Source organism: Candoia aspera, chromosome 11 (genome assembly GCF_035149785.1).
Source record: "Candoia aspera isolate rCanAsp1 chromosome 11, rCanAsp1.hap2, whole genome shotgun sequence".
NCBI classification, from domain to species: Eukaryota; Metazoa; Chordata; class Lepidosauria; order Squamata; family Boidae; genus Candoia; species Candoia aspera.
Genome location: NC_086163.1, coordinates 16,651,904 through 16,673,782, shown reverse-complemented (window position 1 = coordinate 16,673,782; position 21,879 = coordinate 16,651,904). Strand labels below are relative to the sequence as shown.

Below are 21,879 nucleotides of genomic sequence, written 5' to 3'. Positions count from 1 at the left end.
TAGATCTATGGGAATGTAGTTTACTTGGCAACTGTTATATACCTAAGTAGTTTGCCATCTTCTCTGGCATTGCTGTTTTTATTACATCGCCAGAATTTTCTGGCCATCTCTCATCCATGTGCTAATTAGGTCCAGCCTGGATAGCTTCTTTTGTGAGATCTGCCAAGATCATCTAGTGCTGGTGTCTGCTCGTGCTTAAAGTTGAGGTGCCCACATGCTGGTATGTGCACTCATGAGCTTACAGCACATCCTCATGGAGGATGGCCTACAAAATGAATTGCGAGTGATCTGTTAAACCCGCTTTACAAATAAATAAATGTCATGATTTCCACCATGAACTTACCGTACATATTTACCTGTTTACTGATGGGAATTAAGATCTATGTGAATATAGGTTTAAAATGGGAGGGGCCAGGAGGAGTAAAAGAAAAGTGCTAAACAAAAGATTCAGTGCCCAGAGATCAATACCACTTTGAATCAGCTTCTTTTTACCTGAAATGATGTTTTGGCTTTCAGAGATTTGTGCTCCAGGCTGTTAATTACTCTCCTGAATCCAAAAGCTTTTCTATTGCCAACTTGAGAAATGCAGAGTTTCTTTCATATCATTCCTATGCATCACTAAGAGAAGGATTTCTTCTGCCTGCAGATTCAGTGCCCATCAGGTCCAGCTCTATTAGAGCTGAATGCAGCCAGCTGCTACAGATAGGACTAAGCTAGGCTGGTCAATGGTCCAGCTTGGTAGGATTCACGAGTCCATATTTAATTGACTTATTGTTTTCATATCCTGCCTTTACTTCTGATAGGAAGGTGCCATACATGCTTCTCCCCCAGCACGGAATTATCTTCATAGCAACTCTCTGAAGTGGGCAAGCTCAGAAATAGAGTTTAGGTCACTGAATATACTTCATGTTTGATGGAAGCAGAAACAGGGTCTCCACTGCACAGATATTTGAGGGACTGGGTGAGAAGACAGGAGACAAAAGCATTGGGCTATCTGGGCATGGTGTTTCACCCATCAGCGTGAATCAGGAATTCCTGCAGCTCATCTCCAGAACTGACTCCATGTTGGCGGATAAGAATATTTGCAGAATCCCAATTAGGGCAATATTTTCATTGGGCCTGTAGCACACTGAACAATTTCTTCTCAGATTCACACCTCATCTAGTCTCCTAGAGTCTCAGGAAACCTAGCTCTTTTCTCAGTGAGTCACCCATCAAGACACCTTGGAACAGCTTCCTGGTTGAGCAGCTTGATTCTTCAAAGGTAAACTGTCAGCAACGTCTCTGGCCAATAGGGAATCCCTCTTCTCTTTTTATTTTCAAGGTTGTGATAAGCAGACTTAGCCACTGACCTAGTATTCAAGAGACTAGACCAGTGTTTCTCTACCTTGGCAACTTGAAGATGTGTGGACTTCAACCCCAGAATTCCCCAGCCAGCCATGCTAGCCTAATCCTAACCCATGTTGTCTGGGGAATTCTGGAGTTGAAGTCCACACATCTTCAAGTAGCCAAGGTGGAGAAACACTGGACTAGACTGTAATGAGCAGATTTGTCAGGGCACAGAAGCATTTATCTTACCTCAAAGGATGATATTCTCCCCACAGAAATGTCTGCTATTATGTTTTTACAGGCTAATATGGACCTAACAACCAAGCTGTCACATTTAACTAAACATTTATCTTAATGTGGTTGCTGAAAGGTAATCCTGTTTGGAAGTAAATATTTATAACCGTAACCCTAATGAAGAATGGCTTGCCAACCCTCTTCCTGAATCAGAGCTGTCCCTCCTCTAGACGCTCTGTCTTCCAATGATCACCATTCTCAACTACTAATCTTTGCTGGGATGTTTTTCCTTGTCTTTACAGCTAAAGAGATGTGAGAACTCTTCAGTGGAAGTTCATCCCTGCCAAAATGTCACAAAATGGCACACAAGTATTAAAGTTCTCCAGAGTTTGTCATCAGGCTTCACACTTAATGTAAAATGGGGAGCTGCAAGGGTGGAAGTGTTGAAGTATGTGCTTGGGTACAGTCTTCACATATAAGAAGAAAAAAAATGCAGATGGCATCCTATTAGATGCATGACACATTTCAGAAAGCATCAAATAATGTTTCTAAGATAGCTGGAACACAAGCGTCAACTGCCCTCCACCTTAAGGGTGGATCTTATCTTTTAAAAAATGAACAATCAGCCACCATATGTCTTTTTTGCCCCAGCAAGACTCAAAAATCATCTACAGAATCCAGCACATGGTCATGGTGAATGCACCATTTCACAGAAGAAGGAAGAAAAATATTAAGAGAGAGGATGTGGAAAGTGAAGGCCAAAGTGGTCCCAGTAGTGGTAGGAGCAGTTGGGGCTGTGACTCCTAAGCTGGGAGAGCGGCTCCAACAGGTCCCAGGAATGACATCAGAGCTCTCTGTCTAGAAGAGTGCAGTGCTAGGAACAGCTAAGATACTGTACAGAACCCTCAAACTCCCAGGCCTCTGGTAGAGGACCCAAGGTTGAGGAACACACACACAACCCATAGGGGTGAGAAGGGAATTTTTTAAAATACATAATACAAATATATGATGCAGACTCGTGCCTGCAGAGCCTTGTGTTTGAACTTGGGAAGGAAAAAAAATGTGTTGAGGTCTGATCTTGAAGGGGTTCTAAGAGCTGTTTTTGAAGATGCTTGTCCTTCCCAGATTGATGGTTAATGTTCATAGTGTGGGCATGAGATGTAAAATTACATTTTAGGACAGCATCACACACCATGTAAGACACTTTTCTGCAAAAGCCACTTTAACTCTGAACTGTTAGTCATGACTTTTCTAGTTGGCCTCTTTTTGATCGTCCTTCATTTTAAGTGCCATCATGGCCTACCAAAGCAAGTTCAACTAGGATCAGAGGGTTAATCACCAGTTAGTTGATGTCTGGAGTCACAGAATGGTAGAAATGGGAAACTCTAACAACCATGTGAAAACACCCAGTGGCTGAGTAGTCCTTTAATGAGAAGGCACATTTAAGCTCTAGAAAGGAAGCGATAATTTATCAGAGAAAATAAACCAGAAGTTTTGGGTAACAGCTTATAAATTAGAAGAGTTCATTTAGAGGTGAAACATTAAAATGATGTCTTGTTACAAGTCTTCTTCCCAAACAAACATAGATCTTAGAGGGCTTGCATTGTTTCTTCTGTTCTGATATTTCTGCACAAAGCTAATAGAGAAACAGGTTTGTTTATTTATTTAAAAGATTTCTGTGCCATCTGTCATACAAAGCATCTTCAATGATGGGCAGCATAAATATACTCTCAACACGAGAAAGCAGTTCTAATCACTCTTATGAGGTTTTGGCCATCTTTTTCTAATTTTATTTCATTTTGATTGCAGCATCTGAAAACATGACCAACCCCTTGGTTTATGACATTTATAAATGTATCTATTTTAAAGTTAACAGACACTGTTATTTTGTAACCTTCAGGTTTCTTAGTGTGCTTCTAATTGGTTTGAGATATTGCACATTATATTCCATTAATAGAACTGTTGCTTGTTTTTTTCCAGTTTATCTTCTGGTTGGCAGGAAGATACTGATGACTGGAGCAAAATATAACTGAGAGATAGCCGTCCCCCTCTCACCATAAGATCTGGTGAGAATATTCAGAGTGTTATCATTTGCAAATTGCACATAAATGATTTTTTCTTAGGTAGCCTTGTCTTGGTTTTGGAATATCTCCAGCAACCCTTTCCCATGCAGGGTTCATTATGTATTGATCCCTGACTCTATTTCCAGGGTTTTTTTTTTTAAGCCTGAAAAACCTTTTAGCAATTAATACTCCCTATTTATTTATTTGATGGGAGAGCGAGAAAGACAAAGGACCTGCACTTGAAAACGAATAGCCTTTTCATGACTCTCTTATGTCAATGTATTTTTCCTATGTTAATTGTGTTTTTCATATACTGTGATGGTCCATTACTTTCTGCAAAAGTGTTGGTTTCAGTACACAAAGTAATTTGTCTCAAGAGAAGAATCAATTTCCAAAGGCCCATTTCTTTTGAACTGTATTCTGTGAAAATACTGTTTTTTGCTGCCTTTGAGTAAGTGGAAAAAACAATATTCTCACATACTATCAGAGTAGTACCATCTGCCTTTTCCCTACACTTCTTTTTAAATCATGGATACCTTCTTCAAAGACTGGGCAAAGGTGGGTGTCAGGGACAGAATGTCTTTGCTTCTGATATGCTTCCTCTTCCTCCCTCTTATTCATTCTGCCATCTTCCAGGTCGATAAAACTACTGCAGAGTATCTCTATAACTTTTCCTTCAGCTTATAACTAGCACCTTCAAGAGGAAACAAATAATAATGTGTCATAATTGGATAGGAAGATGCATCACAAAGGACAAAAGATCTCAATGTGTCTCTGGGGCTTACAAAACCTTAGAAGAAGAAGATAGAACTGATAGTAAGAAGACTTTATAAAAAGGTTGGAAGGTAGAGGCTCATTGCAAGGAATATGAAAATTATGAATGAATGAATGAATGAATGAATGAATGAATGAAGAAATTTCACCTCCAGTACATTTCACTACTGTGTCTATCTCATATTGAAATGCAAAGCCATTTCTGTGGCTGTAGTTCTATGCACATTTACTACAGAATTTGCCCTAATCTACTCCGTGGCACTTTCATCTGAATTGACATGCTTTAGATTCTTCTTTCTTCCTCAGCCCTATTCTTACATTTTAAAGATGTCAACAAAGCTGAAGAATATAGCTATGCATTCTTTTGACTGTTCCAGATTGAAGCTTGAGTTGATGAAGCATGTATGGGAAAAAAGGGATTATAGAGAATTTGATTCACAGATGGAAATGAGGCTGCAGGTGCCATGGGGTGGCCCATTTCTCACTTAATAAATACCCCCAAATCTAGAAAATTCTAGTTTAGCCTGCATAGATGATCCATTGTGTCACTCACTGTAACCCATTCTTGTTCTTGTTGAATATCTGATGTTGTTCAAGATGGTTTTTCAGTCTTCTAGTATAAATTTGGATTGCTGCAAGAGGCAGTTAAGCCTTTACATTCAACTCCCTACCTTTCCCTTTTTGATGATGTCTAGCTTTTGTTCACTTAAGGCAAGATTCAGTGGCTTTTGTCAGCTTCTACAGTTTGGCTCAAGTTATCTTCAATGTGTTCAAGGGACTAGCAAATATTTAGTATCTTTAAGTCCTATTGAGTGTAGGAAAAATATTTGATGAAGAAAGTACTCTACTAATAGAGACTTCAGCATTACTGTTAGTCCAACTTGCAAAATACTTACCATTGCTTTCAGGGACTTTGGAAAATGATGCTATATTTTATGTACTTAGATACTAAAAAAATTAAAGAAAAAGCATCCACTAGCAAGAAGTTCCTCCCTTTATTAGTATTATTTTAAGCAAATTCATTATCACCATTATAAATCAAGCTTTAGACTCTTCTAACTGACCAGACTTTCTGTCTCCAAACCCTTGACTCCAATTTAAAATGCCTCTGAGACTGAGCCAAAATGTTTGATTACTTGGACAGCAGGATACTATAAGCATAGGCATTTTTATATGTTTGTACATCTAAAGCTTATGGAGAAGCACCAGAATTGCAATGCCCACCAATATTGGAGCATTTCAACAACCTCATTTTAATCTGATCCTATATATTGTTAAATATGGATATATTCTAGTCTGAAATAGTCCTACCTCTGGCTTCAGTATTTCATTTCACTAAGGTAATTCTTCATGATAGGCAGAATAGGATAGTAATCTGAGATGCGGGTTCTGAACTTCATAGCTCTCAAATTTCTCTCATAGAAGCCTGGACCAGATACAACAGATCTAAAGAACCAGCCTCTCAAACCGTTGATTAGTAATATTTATTTAAAAAAAGGTTAAGGATTCCAGCAAGTTTTCAGATGACAAACCTATATACAGGCCATTTAAGGCCATTTTTTTCTGGCCTTATGGGTGTAATAAAGTGATTGGGTTTGAAGGTGGCAGTATTCTGGTTTGTTTTCTTGTACTTTTTCAGTGTAAAGAAAAAGATGGCAGTTTCCAAAACAAAATGATTGTTTTGGAAAGCACTATAAGATTTCCTATCAGTGTGAGATCCAGCTCTCACAACAGTACACATTGGGGAGTGATGGTTGCATATTTTTAAAGTGTTCATTTCAGTTGTAAAAATCTGCAAAAACAAAGCCTCCCTGTCTGTAGTAAACTATTTTATGAATACTACTAATTTCCTCTAATTTCCCAAATGTCTTATTATAGTGAGTCTCACTTTATACCATGTCTTTTTCGTTATTACAATAAGAAGTTTGGTTTTTTGTGCCTTCAAGTCATTGTTGACTCCTGGTGACTGCCTGGACAAGTCCCTGCTGTTTTCTTGGCAAGATTTCAGAAGTGGCTTGCCATTGCCTCCTTCTGATGGCTGAGAGGGAGGGACTGGCCCAAGGTCACCCAGCTGGCTTTGTGCCCAAGGCAGGACTAGAACTCCCGGTCTCCTGGTTTCTATCCTGTTGCCTTAACCCACTACACCAAACTGGCTGTCTTACATTAAGATGATAATTAATCTATTGATAACTTTGGAGGGAAGGCCTTCCTTGCACAAGTGTTGTATGTGAATGTGCTTTCTTTTTGGAATTAATGTTTTAAATATATAAATGTGTACTTCTTTTGCTTTTATATTATGTTTTATTTTAATGCAGCTTTATTTAAATTTCCTGCATACTTTTTGAGATGTACTTTGACATAGCAATTATTATTATTATTATTATTATTATTATTATTATTATTATTATTATTATTTCCTTTTCTGTGATGTGGGAATGACCTTGGGAGACAGGAGGAAGAGCCACAGACTAGACAACTGTCATGCAAAAAGTATCTCAATCCACAGGAGAGAAGGTATAGGAAGCGTTTCAGAAGGGACTCTCCTTAATTTTCTGGAGAGTAAAAGGAAAGGAAGAGAGAAATACTTTCAGTCTTGCACGATTCTGTTAATGTAGCCTTACAATAAAGATAGTGTTCGTTCTCACAGTTTGTGCTTCTTGTCTGTACTCCCTCAAAGGGCTAAAATTTTCTCTGTCATGCCTAGGTTCTTAAGGGGGACAATATAATGAGTGCAGAAAAACAAATTGCTGATCCTAAGAGGTGTGTTTTCTTAGAGTCTGTTGACATTTCTGTTGTGTTTAATCCTCCTTTTATTATTTCCAAGTTGTTGGATGATGCCATTGGCATAGTCTATACTTGGTAAGAAATCAACGCTGTCACCAAAAAAGCAAAGCTTAAGCTTTGCACTTGCCCCTTCCAGCATAAAGAGGTACAAGAGCTGTCATCCTCTTCCATCTTGCTGGATTTCTCTTTCTGTTGGAGACTAAACAAGAAAATGCCTCTGCACACAGCTCAAAGTGCCAGCTGGGACCAGAATGAAGCTGTCACTTATATCCTAGAGGGGAAACTACAGTTCTGGCTTTCAATTAAAGGTTAGCAGTCCTGATCCACCACAGTCAAAACTGAGCCAGACTTGGAAGGGGCCCGTGAAGCTTCTGCCACGAATGAGAAATTGAGCTTCTGCAAATGAGATCAAATACCGTGTCTAGTGCATGTCTCTCTACAAGGACAGGCCTCTTAACCAGCATGCAAGCCAGACATCTGGAAAGGGAGGGGGTGGAATTTATGAAGCGTCTCTCCTGGTCAAATTTCAGGGCTAGAACGGCTATCATTTTGACAGTAAAACTTAATGAGGGGATAAGGATGGAGTCTGTAAGAGGGGGCTCTTGTTATTCCAACTTCTATTGTTGGCCTGAAATAGCAATTCATTATGAAGTAGACAATAACAGAACATACCCTGTAATTTATTTTTAGCTTTTTTGTTTTTTTCCTTCCCCAGGCTTTTTCCCCCCCTGCTGGGTAGATGAGGTGAAGATCCTTCTGATCTTGATGCTATTTAACCCCTTGGTTCCTGCAATATGTAACTGTTGTTATGACAATTATATAGCATCATGAAAAAAATTGTACCTGCACCTGCCTATTTTCTCCACTCCTTCCTTTTTATTCCAGCCATATCTCTGAGATTGTACCTCAGAATTTCAGTGTGCAAGAACTCAGAATCCCATCTGTTCCATGAAAACTTTTTAGTTCACTAATGTGGAATCTTTGGACTTCCAGACATTGGGTTGTAATGTCCATCATCCCTGCCCTTTGGTTCTTCTGATCAGGTGGATAGGCATGAAGTCTAAGAACATCTGGAGAACTAAAAGATCCTTTACTTTTCAGCCATTAATTTCAGAAGGAATGAAGACCAAGCAGCTAAATTAAGTCTTGATATATGCAACAAAATTCAACACATGATTTTATTTATTTGTTTGTTGTTGTTTATTCGTTTAGTCGCTTCCGACTCTTCGTGACTTCATGGACCAGCCCACGCCAGAGCTTCCTGTCGGTCGTCAACACCCCCAGCTTCCTCAGGGACGAGTCCGTCACCTCTAGAATATCATCCATCCACCTTGCCCTTGGTCGGCCCCTCTTCCTTTTGCCTTCCACTCTCCCTAGCATCAGCATCTTCTCCAGGGTGTCCTGTCTTCTCATTATGTGGCCAAAGTATTTCAGTTTGGCCTTTAATATCATTCCCTCAAGTGAGCAGTCTGGCTTTATTTCCTGGAGGATGGACTGGTTTGATCTTCTTGCAGTCCAAGGCACTCTCAGAATTTTCCTCCAACACCACAGTTCAAAAGCATCGATCTTCCTTCGCTCAGCCTTCCTTATGGTCCAGCTCTCGCAACCATATGTTACTACGGGGAACACCATTGCTTTAACTATGCGGACCTTTGTTGTCAGTGTGATGTCTCTGCTCTTAACTATTTTATCGAGATTTGTCATTGCTCTTCTTCCAAGGATTAAGCGTCTTCTGATTTCCTGACTGCAGTCAGCATCTGCAGTAATCTTCGCACCTAGGAATACAAAGTCTTTCACTGCTTCTACATTTTCTCCCTCTATTTGCCAGTTATCAATCAAGCTGGTTGCCATAATCTTGGTTTTTTTGAGGTTTAGCTGCAAACCAGCTTTTGCACTTTCTTCTTTCACCTTCATCATAAGGCTCCTCAGTTCCTCTTCGCTTTCAGCCATCAAAGTGGTATCATCTGCATATCTGAGATTGTTAATGTTTCTTCCAGAGATTTTAACTCCAGCCTTGGATTCCTCAAGGCCAGCTTGTCGCATGATGTGTTCTGCGTACAAGTTGAATAGGTAGGGTGAGAGGATACAGCCCTGCCGTACTCCTTTCCCAATCTTAAACCAGTCTGTTGTTCCGTGGTCTGTTCTTACTGTTGCTACTTGGTCGTTATACAGATTCTTCAGAAGGCATACAAGATGACTTGGTATCCCCATACCACTAAGAACTTGCCACAATTTGTTATGGTCCACACAGTCAAAGGCTTTAGAATAGTCAATAAAACAGAAATAGATGTTTTTCTGAAACTCCCTGGCTTTTTCCATTATCCAGCGGATATTGGCAATTTGGTCTCTAGTTCCTCTGCCTTTTCTAAACCCAGCTTGTACATCTGGCAATTCTCGCTCCATGAACTGCTGAAATCTACCTTGCAGGATCTTGAGCATTACCTTACTGGCATGTGAAATGAGTGCCACTGTTCGATAGTTTGAACATTCTTTAGTGTTTCCCTTTTTTGGTATGGGGATATAAGTTGATTTTTTCCAGTCTGATGGCCATTCTTGTGTTTTCCAAATTTGCTGGCATATAGCATGCATTACCTTGACAGCATCATCTTGCAAGATTTTGAATAGTTCAGCTGGGATGCCGTCGTCTCCTGTTGCCTTGTTATTAGCAATGCTTCTTAAGGCCCACTCAACCTCACTCTTCAGGATGTCTGGCTCTAGCTCACTGACCACCCCGTCAAAGCTATCCCCGATATTGTTATCCTTCCTATACAGGCCTTCTGTATATTCTTGCCACCTTTTCTTGATCTCTTCTTCTTCTGTTAGGTCCTTGCCATCTTTGTTTTTGATCATACCCATTTTTGCATGGAATTTACCTCCAATGTTTCTAATTTTCTGGAAGAGGTCTCTTGTCCTTCCTATTCTATTGTCTTCTTCCACTTCCGCGCATTGCTTGTTTAAAAATAATTCCTTATCTCTTCTGGCTAACCTCTGGAATTTTGCATTTAATTGGGCATATCTCCCCCTATCACTGTTGCCTTTTGCTTTCCTTCTTTCTTGGGCTACTTCTAGTGTCTCAGCAGACAGCCATTTTGCCTTCTTGGTTTTCTCTTTCTTTGGGATGTATTTTGTTGCCGCCTCCTGAACAATGCTGCCAACTTCTGTCCAGAGTTCTTCCGGGACCCTATCTACTAAGTCCAGTCCCTTAAATCTATTCTTCACCTCCACTGCATATTCCTTAGGAATATTAGTGAGCTCATATCTAGCTGATCTGTGGGTCTTCCCTAATCTCTTTAGTCTGATCCTAAATTGTGCAAGAAGAAGTTCGTGATCTGAACTACAGTCAGCTCCAGGCCTTGTTTTTACCGACTGTACAGATGTCCGCCACCTTTGGCTGCAAAGGATGTAATCAATCTGATTTCGGTGTTGTCCATCTGGTGAAGTCCATGTATAAAGCCGTCTCTTAGGTTGTTGGAAGAGAGTGTTTGTTATGCAGAGTGAATTGTCTTGGCAAAATTCTATCAGCCTATGTCCTGCTTCATTTTGTTCTCCCAGGCCATACTTACCTGTAATTCGAGGTGTCATTTGACTGCCCACCTTAGCATTCCAGTCTCCTGTGATGAAAATAACATCTCTTTTAGGCGTGTTGTCCAGTAGGTGCTGCAGATCCTCATAGAACTGCTCTACTTCAGCTTCTTCAGCATTTGTGGTTGGGGCGTATATTTGGATCACTGTGATGTTAGATGGCTTGCCCTGAATTCGAATTGAGATCATTCTGTCGTTTTTTGGGTTGTATCCAAGCACTGCTTTAGCCACTTTACTATTAATTATGAAGGCTACTCCATTTCTTCTGTGGTCCTCTTGTCCACAGTAGTAGATCTGGTGGTCATTTGATGTGAAGTGGCCCATTCCAGTCCATTTCAGTTCACTGACGCCCAGAATGTCTATCTTTAATCTTGACATCTCACCAATAACCACATCCAATTTGCCCTGGCTCATAGATCTTACATTCCAGGTTCCAATGGTGTGTTGATCCTTAGAACATCGGATTCGCCGTTCACCACCAGCACCGTCGGCCGCTAGCCGTCCTTTCGGCTTTGAGCTAGCTGCGTCATCACGTCTGGGGCTAGTTGAGCTCATCCTCTGTTCCTCCCCAGTAGCATTTTGACCATCTTCCGACCTGGGGGTCTCACCTTCCGATGGTATACCGACATATCTCTGGTTGTACTGATCCATTTAGTTTTCACGGCAAGAATACTGGGGTGGGTTGCCATTACCTTCCCCAGGGATCGCATTTAGTCTGACCTCTCTGTCATGACCTTCCCGTCTTGGGTGGCCCTTCACGGTTTAGCTCATGGCATCATTGAGGTGCTCAAGCTCCAGCACCACGACAAGGTAACGATCCTTTGCTGAAGTTTATTTATTTACTTATCTGATTTATAATCTACTTTTCTACTTCAGGGAGTATTCCAGATGGCTTTCCTCAAGAGGAAACTTCATCCATGGCTGCTGTTCAGTTCCCACCCCTTACCACTGTATATTGATCTAATTTTTAGAATGCAACTCTTTAGGCTATTATTCATTGGTTTATAAAGCCCTGATACATCAGTGGTACTTTCAACATACTAATTAATAGAGCATGGAATGCATAAAGCAAGGTGAACAGGATAGTAAAAGGCCTGGAAACAAAGTCCTGGCTGTGATGAATGGTTGGAAAAAAAAAATGTTTAACATGGGTGAAAGGAGACTTAATAACGGCTCTTACATATCTGAAAAGCATTCCTGCAGAAGATGAAGCAAAAAATTCCTCTGTAGCTCCAGACTGCAAGTCTAGACTCCGTTAATGGGAACTGCAAGGATGTCATTCCCCCTCAGGTGAGTCTTTCTCCAAAGAGGAGGGGGAAGAGTAGAAGCCATCCTCCACTGCTTCTAGAGCTCCAGCCCTGGGTAGACACTAAGATGGTTAAATTCCCTGAGGTGAAAAAGAATTCTCCTGATTAGTGAAACAGGAAGAATTTGACTTGTTTGCAGATAATTTAGGCTGCACATAACAAAAAGTTCATTTTCAGGGGAAGACAGAAATGGATAAACATTTCAGAAGGTCAAGATTTACATGTTCATCATGTCCCCCCAACCAGCCTCAACAGTCTTATTCCTTTAGTAGTATGTTGAGTATGAAAACTGACCCCAGAAGTCCTTGGAAGTTTTTTTTATGCTTGTTCGTTATGCATGTGGTGAGGATTTTGGACACTGTCGAAGTAGATTTGATTTCCTTCAAACCATCCGGCCTGTTTGGAATGACCCTATCAGAATGATGAATTCAACAGTAGGACAGATTTGCCTACCATATTCCTACATTACTATATCTAAGAGCTGATCTGAACATTCATAGGATTTATTTATGTATGTATTTATTCATCAGCTTTATAAAGCCACCCACGCCATAATGGCTCTAGGCAGCTTGCAACAATAAAAATAGTCTGAAACCAACAACTACAGAGAAAGAATGATGCACATCCAAGAGAGCAATAAAATGTCCAACTTAACATACAAAGTCTCATAAGAGGCCTGCCACCCATCTAGTCCAAGGCCTGGAGGAAAAGCCATATTTTAAATTAGGCCAGGGTAGCAGGCCATATGAGTCTTTTGAGGGAGGCTGTTCCAGAGGGCTAGTGCTATGACAAAGAAGGCCCACTTCTTGGGGCCCACCAGGAGATACTGTTTAATCAATGGGAGCTAAGCCATGCTGACTATTTCCAATCATACAGGATGAGCAGAAACTTCCATATGTAATTCTTTTAACACTACATCATATAGAGGATTACAGATGTGATTTCAAGTCCACTGAGGAGACATCACTGCTAGCTTATAAGGGAAGGATGTGTGTACTGAGTCCCTGGGACTTTCAAACTGTGTTGTAAGCCCCTAGAATTCCCAACCACAATTAGTGGAAATCAGTAGTAGAGGTGTTCCTCCTCCATTTTTAGATGAGAAACACTAAATCTTTAGATGTAAGGAGAGGAATTTAGCTTTGGTCTTGAGAAGGAGGTGGGAGAGGGGAAACAATCGCTCAGCCCTGGGAAAGTAGAAAGCATGAGACTGAGACTCAGACCAGTCCTGCCTGGACCTTGTTGCCCCTGAAAAAGAGTAGTGAAGGTTTTGGGCCAGCTTTCAATATTCTGTTAATATGCTCTTCAGCAATACAGTAGCATTTCTGGAATCTATGTGGCGTCTGTTTCCTGATCTGGCCTGCCTTGAAGGCCTGCAAAACAAACAAACAACAAACAAAAAACCCACAACAGTCCCCCAAGACCAAAATCTTGGCTTTTGCTATTCGTGAGAGTCTTATTTGCTTTGCATTATCACACTGCAATTGTTGCCCTCGCTTTCCTCAAAAATATTTGCCCTATTAGGTTAATATGCAATTAATTAATATAAATTAATTAATATCAATTTATTAATTAAAATTAATTTGCAAGCCAGAATTTAGATCATTGTCATCTCAGATGAACAATGGCAGAAGTTATCTGGGGCAGATATGCAGGGCAAGAAGTGATACGTATTGGTAGATACCATGATTTATCTCAAATTCCTTTAGGTGATCATAGCAATCATCAGCTGGAAGATCTCAGTGTAAATATAGTGAAACTAACAGATACTATATATTAAAAAATCCTAACATCTTACAAGTACCTCTTATTGACAGAAATTTAACAAGTTTTGTTTCTATTGTAGAACCAAATGGTCATGCTGGGTATCTGAAACTTTGTGAAATGTTTATTAACAAGTAATTGTTTCTCCATTTGCATCTGTTTGGAAAGGCTAACATCCAAGCTGCTTTACTAGTGATATGTGTAGTAGGGATGTGTGAATTAGTCAATTTTCCAAATTTCTCATTTTTGTATATGATATCTGTAAATTTTAGCTTCTGTTCCTTGTTTTTTTATATATAAACTCCTGTTTGCTCCATTCTTATACTACTGAGATTTTTTTTAAGCCTGCAATAAAATCCATGTGCCTGTCTTTTTTAAAAAATGTACCTGTTTGTTCACAATTTTGCTTAATATACACTGATTGGGCAAATGCTATGCTCTAATACGGATGTATTTTGTACAGTATTTTCATGAGTATACAGCTGTTCTCTCTCTCTTCTAAAAATCAGTGAACAAATTTAGAGAAGTGTGAATTTCAAAAGATTGCTGAATTTGTTTTGTGTAAGGATTCAAAAATTTAACCTTAAAAAAATCCATGTGCATGTGAACTAAAATTCTCACATATCCCTATTTAGTAGGGATTTCAGCATTCATGTAATACTCTGCCCTTACTGTGGCTAAAAGACTGATGTTGCAGCATTGGAAAGATAAATGTATGGCCCCATTCACTCATGGATTGAAGACCTGGTTATACTCGCCACCTATGAGTGGATTGCCTATAGACGTAGACTTTGTATGGATAAATATAATGAAATATGGGACTCATTTATACAAAATACAATAGTTTAGGGAAACATGGTGGTTATTTAATTGTCTTAGAAATAAATATAGATATATGGCTGGCTGGGGAATTCTGGAAGTTGAAGTCCACACATCTTAAAATTGCTAAGGCTGAGAAACACTGATTCATACAGTACATCCAGTTCGGTTTTCTCTTACAAGCGTGGATAAACCCACTAAGGAGAGAGAACCACATGGGTGGGCAATAGCATTTACACATAGAATCAGCTGATTAGGTTTGCAAAAAACAATCACTGTGTCTTGAACCAATCTGGTCAAACACATTGTGTGAACACAGCCAATCCTTGTTTTTTTAACCAGTTTTTTTTGCTGGGCAGCGGGGGGGGGGGGGGGACAGATCTTGCCATTTAATTGTCTTTGCTTCTATTCAAAATCCCCTGTGTGTGTGTGTGTGTGTGTGTGTGTGCGAACGTTCTGCAGTTTTTCTATCCCAACTGGGGCTGGGTTAGAAAACCCAACTCCTTCCTCCTCTCTCTCTTGAAAATAACTGGTGATTTTTCGGCCAAGCAGCCTTAGTAGTAACACTTTTTTTACCCCTCTCCCTTCATTTTTACTTATCAGTCATTCCAAACAAGCCCCCTGTTCAATTCAAAGGCCTGTTCTCTCTACTTCATAATCCTTTTGTTGATTCCAATGAAAGAATTGCCCTACTGTTATTTAATCACTCAGTGAGATTTCTTTCCCTTTTTTAAACATCTATTTCTTCCTTTGCAGTGCCCTAGGCTATAGATCATGGCCCCGTCGGCTGTTTCGGCCATATGCAGGGAGACTCTGATGTGAAAATGTTACTTTTAATTTCATCACACATCTTGTGTTAGCACTTTTTTATCCTCCTGGGTAGTTGTTTTAGATTATAGTACTCCAATCAACTGCAGCACTACATGGTGATCTTTCTAAATCTAGTTTTTGAACATTGATAATATAGCAAACTGGGCACCCAGCTATTCCTGCTCTCAGCAGGGAATCATTGCTTATCCTACCACTCATGGGAAAAATAATGATAGCCGCATGTATATTCATTGCTAGTTTCAAACACTCTTTGGTTTATGTCATCTTCTCATGGAGGAACTGGGTTGGTGGGGCTGTGAGAGAAAGATCATAGCTAAATGAGCAGATGAAGTCAGAATTACAGGCTGTCCTTGTTTAGCAACTGCCGCATTTACTGACTGTTTGCAGTTATGACAGCGATGAACAAGTAACTTTGGAACCAATCTTCACATTTATGACCTTCACAGGTCTGTAAAGCAAAGGAAAGCTGAAGTTAGATCATAAGCACCATCATGGTTTCACTCAGCAACTGCTTCACTTAATGGCTGAGTTGCTACTCTGTTCATTTTCCTACTACATGAAGGGAAGTTTTGTTCTCTTCTTACTCCAGCCTCTAATAGATAGTTAAATAGATGGATACAGCAACATCCATGAGGTGGGTGTGGGTGTCAATCAAAACAGGCAAGATGATGGATGTGGCATTGCAATACAAGCCCCACCCCTTTTGTAAGTGCGTTGATGTTACATGCATTTACAAAAGGTGATTACATTACACTGTGATGTTGCGTCTGCCATTTTGCCATGTATGTAACTGGATGGATAGAAACACATGTGGCTGCATTTGTAGTTAAATCATTTTTACTTTGCTCTTCACCTGAAAAAACACATTAAACAACAAAGAGAATTCCTTTTCCTTTTGTGGAGACAAGAAGAAAGCAAGTAAGTTAAAAAAAAACCTGGTTTTTAAAATAACGATGTTCTTACAGTGAATAATTCCTTGATCACAGAGAAGACATACCGTAGTTGGGCTGCAATTCCAAATAGTTATTGTTTTGGTGCCCTTGAGACAGTCTCAGCTCCAGGAAACTGCCTGGACAAGTCCCTCTTGGCAATATTTTCAGAAGTGGTTTCCGCTTGCCTTCTCCTTCCTGGGGCTGAGAGAGAGGGACTGTCTCTCTGTCTGCCCATCTGTCAGTTTGTCCATCCATCTGTTTGTCCATCTGTCTGTCCATCCATCCATTTTTCCATTTGTCTGTTCATCTGTCCATTTGTCTGTCCATCCATCCACTTGTCTGTCCATCCATCCACTTGTCTGTCCATATGTCCATTCATCCAGACAGAGGATATTTGAACTGCTGCTTGAGAAAGGCTGTCTAAATTCCTCCTTGAGTACAAGGAACTCATTAACCCAGTTCTTTGAACTTACCCTCTTTTTCCTTAACAGGAATCCCATTAAAGACAGTACAAGGAAGTGGCATTCATGGGTACTTCACACACCACGATTTCCTATTAACCCCTCCCCCCATCTTCACAAGAACCCAGAAGAGATGCTAGGAAAGGCACTTTTCTTGTACTAGCTAGGATGGCCACTTAACCATCGACAAAAAATGGGAAAATGTATCTCCCTCTCTGAAAATTGTACAGAAAAAGGATACCAGAAATGGGCCAATTTGTTATGGGTTACAAGATCTGGGCTACATGCTCTATGCAAATTTATGCAGAGAAGGAAATTAATAAATAGTAACTGTAACTGGAATTGACTCCCACTGAGTCCCTCCAGTGGGAGGAGATAGGTGGTGACAAATTTGATAAATAAATAAAAATTAAAAAAAAATTCTCTCACCAGAAGGAAAAAGAATGGGATTGGCATGTCTGCCCATTCTCTTTCACTGTCCAAGTAAAACCACTTGATGAGAATCTTTTAGGTCCCTCCTCCCTCTTTTTGTTATATGGGTAGTCCTCGCTTAATTGCCACAGTTGGGACTATAATTTTGGTTGCTAAGCAAAGTGGTCATTAAGTGAATCTGACCTGATTTTATGACCTTTTTTGGGGTGGTTGTTAAGCAAATCACTGTGGGTGGTAAAAGAACCATGTGGTGGTTAAGTGAGTCATGTGGTTCTCCACTGATTTTGCTTGCCAGAAGCCAGCTGGGAAGGTCAAAAATGGCAATCACATGACCACGGGACTCTGCAAGGGTCATAAATGCAAACCAGTTGCCAAGCCCCAAATTGTGAACAGTTGTAAATATGAGGACCGGTTGAAAGTTGGCTTTTTTCAGCACCATAATTAGTCTGAACTGTCACTAAATGAATGGTTGTTAAGCGAGGATTACCTGTAGTGCATTTTGAACTGGACTCCCTTTGAACACATGTATTTTCCTCTGACAGTCATTTAAATACAGGGCCATCTTCTGTAAAGCTGGACATACAGCCAATTAATTAATTCTTCTTTGAGAACCAAAAAGTTCTCAGGCAGGCTCACGTGTGAAAAATGTAGCACTCCTTTGTAAATATTTCATAGGTAATTATCCTTTTTGGTATATTTGTGTTTGTGTGTTAATTAAGGGAAGCAGACCTAGTATGAATTCCACTAATGGGGTCTCTTGTACGCCTCACTATAAACGAACAACTTTTCACTGTATTCTGAAGGGAAGAGTAACCAAAAAGGAGAATAACGATTTAGGTGCCATAAAGTAAGTTCAACAGAAAGATAAGCTGGAAAGGGCTTCAGGTGGTAACAAATCTTGGATTTGCTTGGGCTTCAGTTTTCCTTTTCCAGGCAAGATCTCTTGGCTAGTCTCATGGAACTGTTTATGATTAATTTTCCAGCTAGCAATGGCTAGCTTGGTGCACCCAGGAGGGAGAAAATAAAAAAAGAGTCAATTTATAAAGGATTGCATGGGTGGGCAGAAGTAACAAAGACAGAAGGTCTATATGTTTGGAGAATGGGTGGGAAGGGGAAGAGAACCAAGCCCATCTGCTCCCCTTATCGACTTTTTGCGTGAAACAGAAAGAAAATGAACTTATGATTTATGGCTTTGATGATTAGACAGAATAGACTATAGAAAGAAGAGCGGTACATTGTAACCGTAGAGTAAGAGGTAAACTTGTCATTGTACTTATAACTGCTGTAAAGAAAATCGGAAGCTGCTTCTTTGTATCTTTTTTTCTTTCTTTTCTATTTTTCCTTTACTTTCCTCCCTCTTTCTTAGCTTTCTCTTTGATTTCTTTCTCTTTTCTTTTTCGTACTTTATATTAGTTTGTATTTCTTTTTAAAAATCATATATATGATGCACACATATACATATATGTATACACACACACTGTACGTATGTGTATGTGTGTGTATGTGTGTGTGTGTATATGTATATGTGTGTGTGTGTGTATGTGTGTGTGTATGTATGTATGTGTGTGTATGTATGTATGTGTGTGTGTAAGTATGTGTATATGTATGTATGTATGTGTGTGTGTGTATGTATGTATGTGTATGTATGTATGTATGTATGTATATATATATATATATATATATATATATATATTAGGGGACGCGGTGGTGCTGCGGGTTAAACCGCTGAGCTGTCGATCGGAAGGTCGGTGGTTCGAAACCGCGCGGCGGGGTGAGCTCCCGTTGCTCGTCCCAGCTCCTGCTCACCTAGCAGTTTGAAAACATGCCAATGTGAGTAGATCAATAGGTACCGCTTCGGCGAGAAGGTAACGGCGTTCTGTGAGTCATGCTGGCCACATGACCCGGAAGTGTCCTATGGACAACGCCGGCTCTAAGGCTTAGAAATGGAGATGAGCACCGCCCCCTAGAGTCGGACTCGACTGGACTTTACGTCAAGGGAAACCTTTACCTTTACTATATATATATGGCTAAGATCCTGTGGGACTTCCAGATCCAGATGGACAGGCAGGTGCTGGCCAATCAGCCAGATAGACAAGGACCAGAAGATAGTGGTGGTGATAGATGTAGCATTGCCAAGTGACAGCAACAACTTGAAGAAGGAATATGAGAAGCTGGAGAAGTACCATGGTCTGAAAGAGGAACTAGAGAGGATGTGGTAAGTGAAGGCCAAGGTGGTCCCAGTGGTGGTAGGGGCACTTGGGGCTGTGACCCTCAAGCTGGGAGAGTGGCTCCAACATCAGTTGTTCAGGAGCAACATTAGAGCTCTCTGTCCAGAAGAGGGCAGTGCTGGGAACAGCTACGATACTGCGCAGAACCCTCAAACTCCCAGGCCTCTGGTGGAGGACCCGAAGTTGAGGAAGACACATGCCACCCATAGGGGTGAGAGGGGATTTTTTTTTAAAGAACAGAGCCCACCTACTCACCAACAATAACCCACCTGCACCATCCCAGTTTCAGGCAAAATAAGCCTAACAGCCCTCCATAACTACCTAAGTATTGCAAGTTACATCTGAGCAGCAGCCACAGAGCAAGCAGCTAGAAGAAGGCCCATTCAGTTTTAGCAATTACCAAATACAAAATAAAGCCCAAACCCAAGGCTTAGCTGCAAACTATTGCAGAAGCTGTTGCACAATTCTTACTCACAAGAAGGATCTTAGTCATGACTAAAGCTGTGTTTGAAAGGACTCCTGCTTTTAGTTCCTTATGCCTAGAAGATGACCAAGTTTCAGTGCTGAGTGCAGTATTTCCTAGAAATAGGTAGAGTACCACTATTCTTGAAGCAAATGTGGAGGATTCTCATTGAGGAAATGGATCTGAGGAGTTATTTTGGGTACCGTGGCCTCAGAGTTACTAGAGTCTTCTCAGTATCTGGTTGACGTCTGGGTTGAGAAGCTAAGCTAAAGTAATGAACATTTTAGTACAGAGCTGTAGCCTAGCCCAGCAAGTTGAAAAAACACCCTGAAAGAAGGCAAATTCATAGGAGACAAGCTTGATCTGAAGGAGAGTTTGCCCTTGTATACTCATAGCCTAATCTATGGTTAATCTATGATAAATGATAATTGGTAAGTCGATGGTCACCCTCATTTCTTGTGCTACTGAGTTCCAAAAGAGGCTGGTGCTTTCATGAGAAAAGGACTCTGCATGTCAGAATGTGTGATGGTATAGAAAACCAGACTGGCAACCCTTGAACTTTGGGACTATGGTAAACACTTCCCAGTCAAGGGGTTCTGCTCCTCAGCCACCAGGATGGAATGCTAGGAATCAGCTTCTTCAGACCAGATGCTTATTAAAACTCTAAACCATAACAACAGAACTTTTGATATATGGTTCAGACTTGAGCACCAAATGGCAAGGCCTGCAGGCAGCTTTGTCTCTGTTCAGTTGCTTTGTGCTCCTCAGCAGTGAAAAATGACTCCTTCTTCTTTTTATCACTGAAATTATATTAGGATGATTTTAATCAACCCTGCGTAGAAGTCATGTCAGCTCTTGCCACATTTAGGGCATAGTTATACAGACCAATAATCTGTAGGATGGGTTCAAATAGGAAAATCTTTTACTTTGGGGTAATGAAGGACATATTTTCCCCTTCCCCATTACGATTACTACTACATATTCCTCTTTTCCTCTTCTTCCCTTCACTGGGGAAACAGAGAGGCTGCTTCTTCTTATCATTTCCAATGAAGCTGTTTGTGGCTCAAACCAAGAAGATGTGATGGAAGCACAAGCAGAACAGCTGCTGAAATTGAACCATTTTTCTTTCCTAAAGAGAGGGGAAAAAGGCAAAGATGTTAGGGTTGGATGCTTTAATGATGTTCCCATAAATTAATCTGTTACTCTTTTTTGTCTGAGTTATTGCTTTAATTCAGAATCTGTCCTTACAACAAGGGTGTGGATGATAGATACATTTATAAGGGGAAGAAAACCAAAGCTGGTGCTGGATTTGTTTCTAAGACATTTTAACGTTTGATCCAAGGCAACATTAAATGCCCCATTAAAAGTCTGTATTTCAGCAGCAAACCTCTGCATGCTTCTCAGGAGAGCAAGTCTCATGGAACTGAACGATACTTCTCAATAAAAATGCTTGGGATTCAGTCAGATGTGATGCTGTTCACATATTTAGCATGAATTGTTATATTAGCTGATGCAATGCCTTAAGGACCAGAACCAAGTTCAAGACTACCTTTCCCCCAAGCTCTTTGTATCTGGCAAGATCTTCAACCCAACTGTCTTCACAGGGATGTCCTGGGGGAAAATGGGAGGAGGGAATTTAATGAATATCGCCTTGAACTCCTTGGAGAAAAGTGGGCTGTTTATCTAGTGTCATGCATCAAAAATTCTGTTGCATGATTTCTATCAGTTCTTATCCAATTAATGAAAGAGAAGTTGACCAAGAAACCAAGGACCAGAAATGTGACCTAGAAAAGACTTGACACCCCTGGTAAAAATAATATAAGGAAAACTATAATGGGCTTGAGGTTGCACCCTGATTTATAGGATTGGGCAGCCCTTTG

The 21,879-nt window shown here is 40.4% G+C and overlaps 1 protein-coding gene across 1 annotated transcript in view; it reads left to right on the top strand.

Moving 5' to 3' along the window:
- The window catches only part of C11H16orf87 (chromosome 11 C16orf87 homolog), a 399,243-nt gene that overhangs the window by 365,688 nt on the left and 11,676 nt on the right, over positions 1-21,879 (top strand). The window lies entirely within an intron of this gene.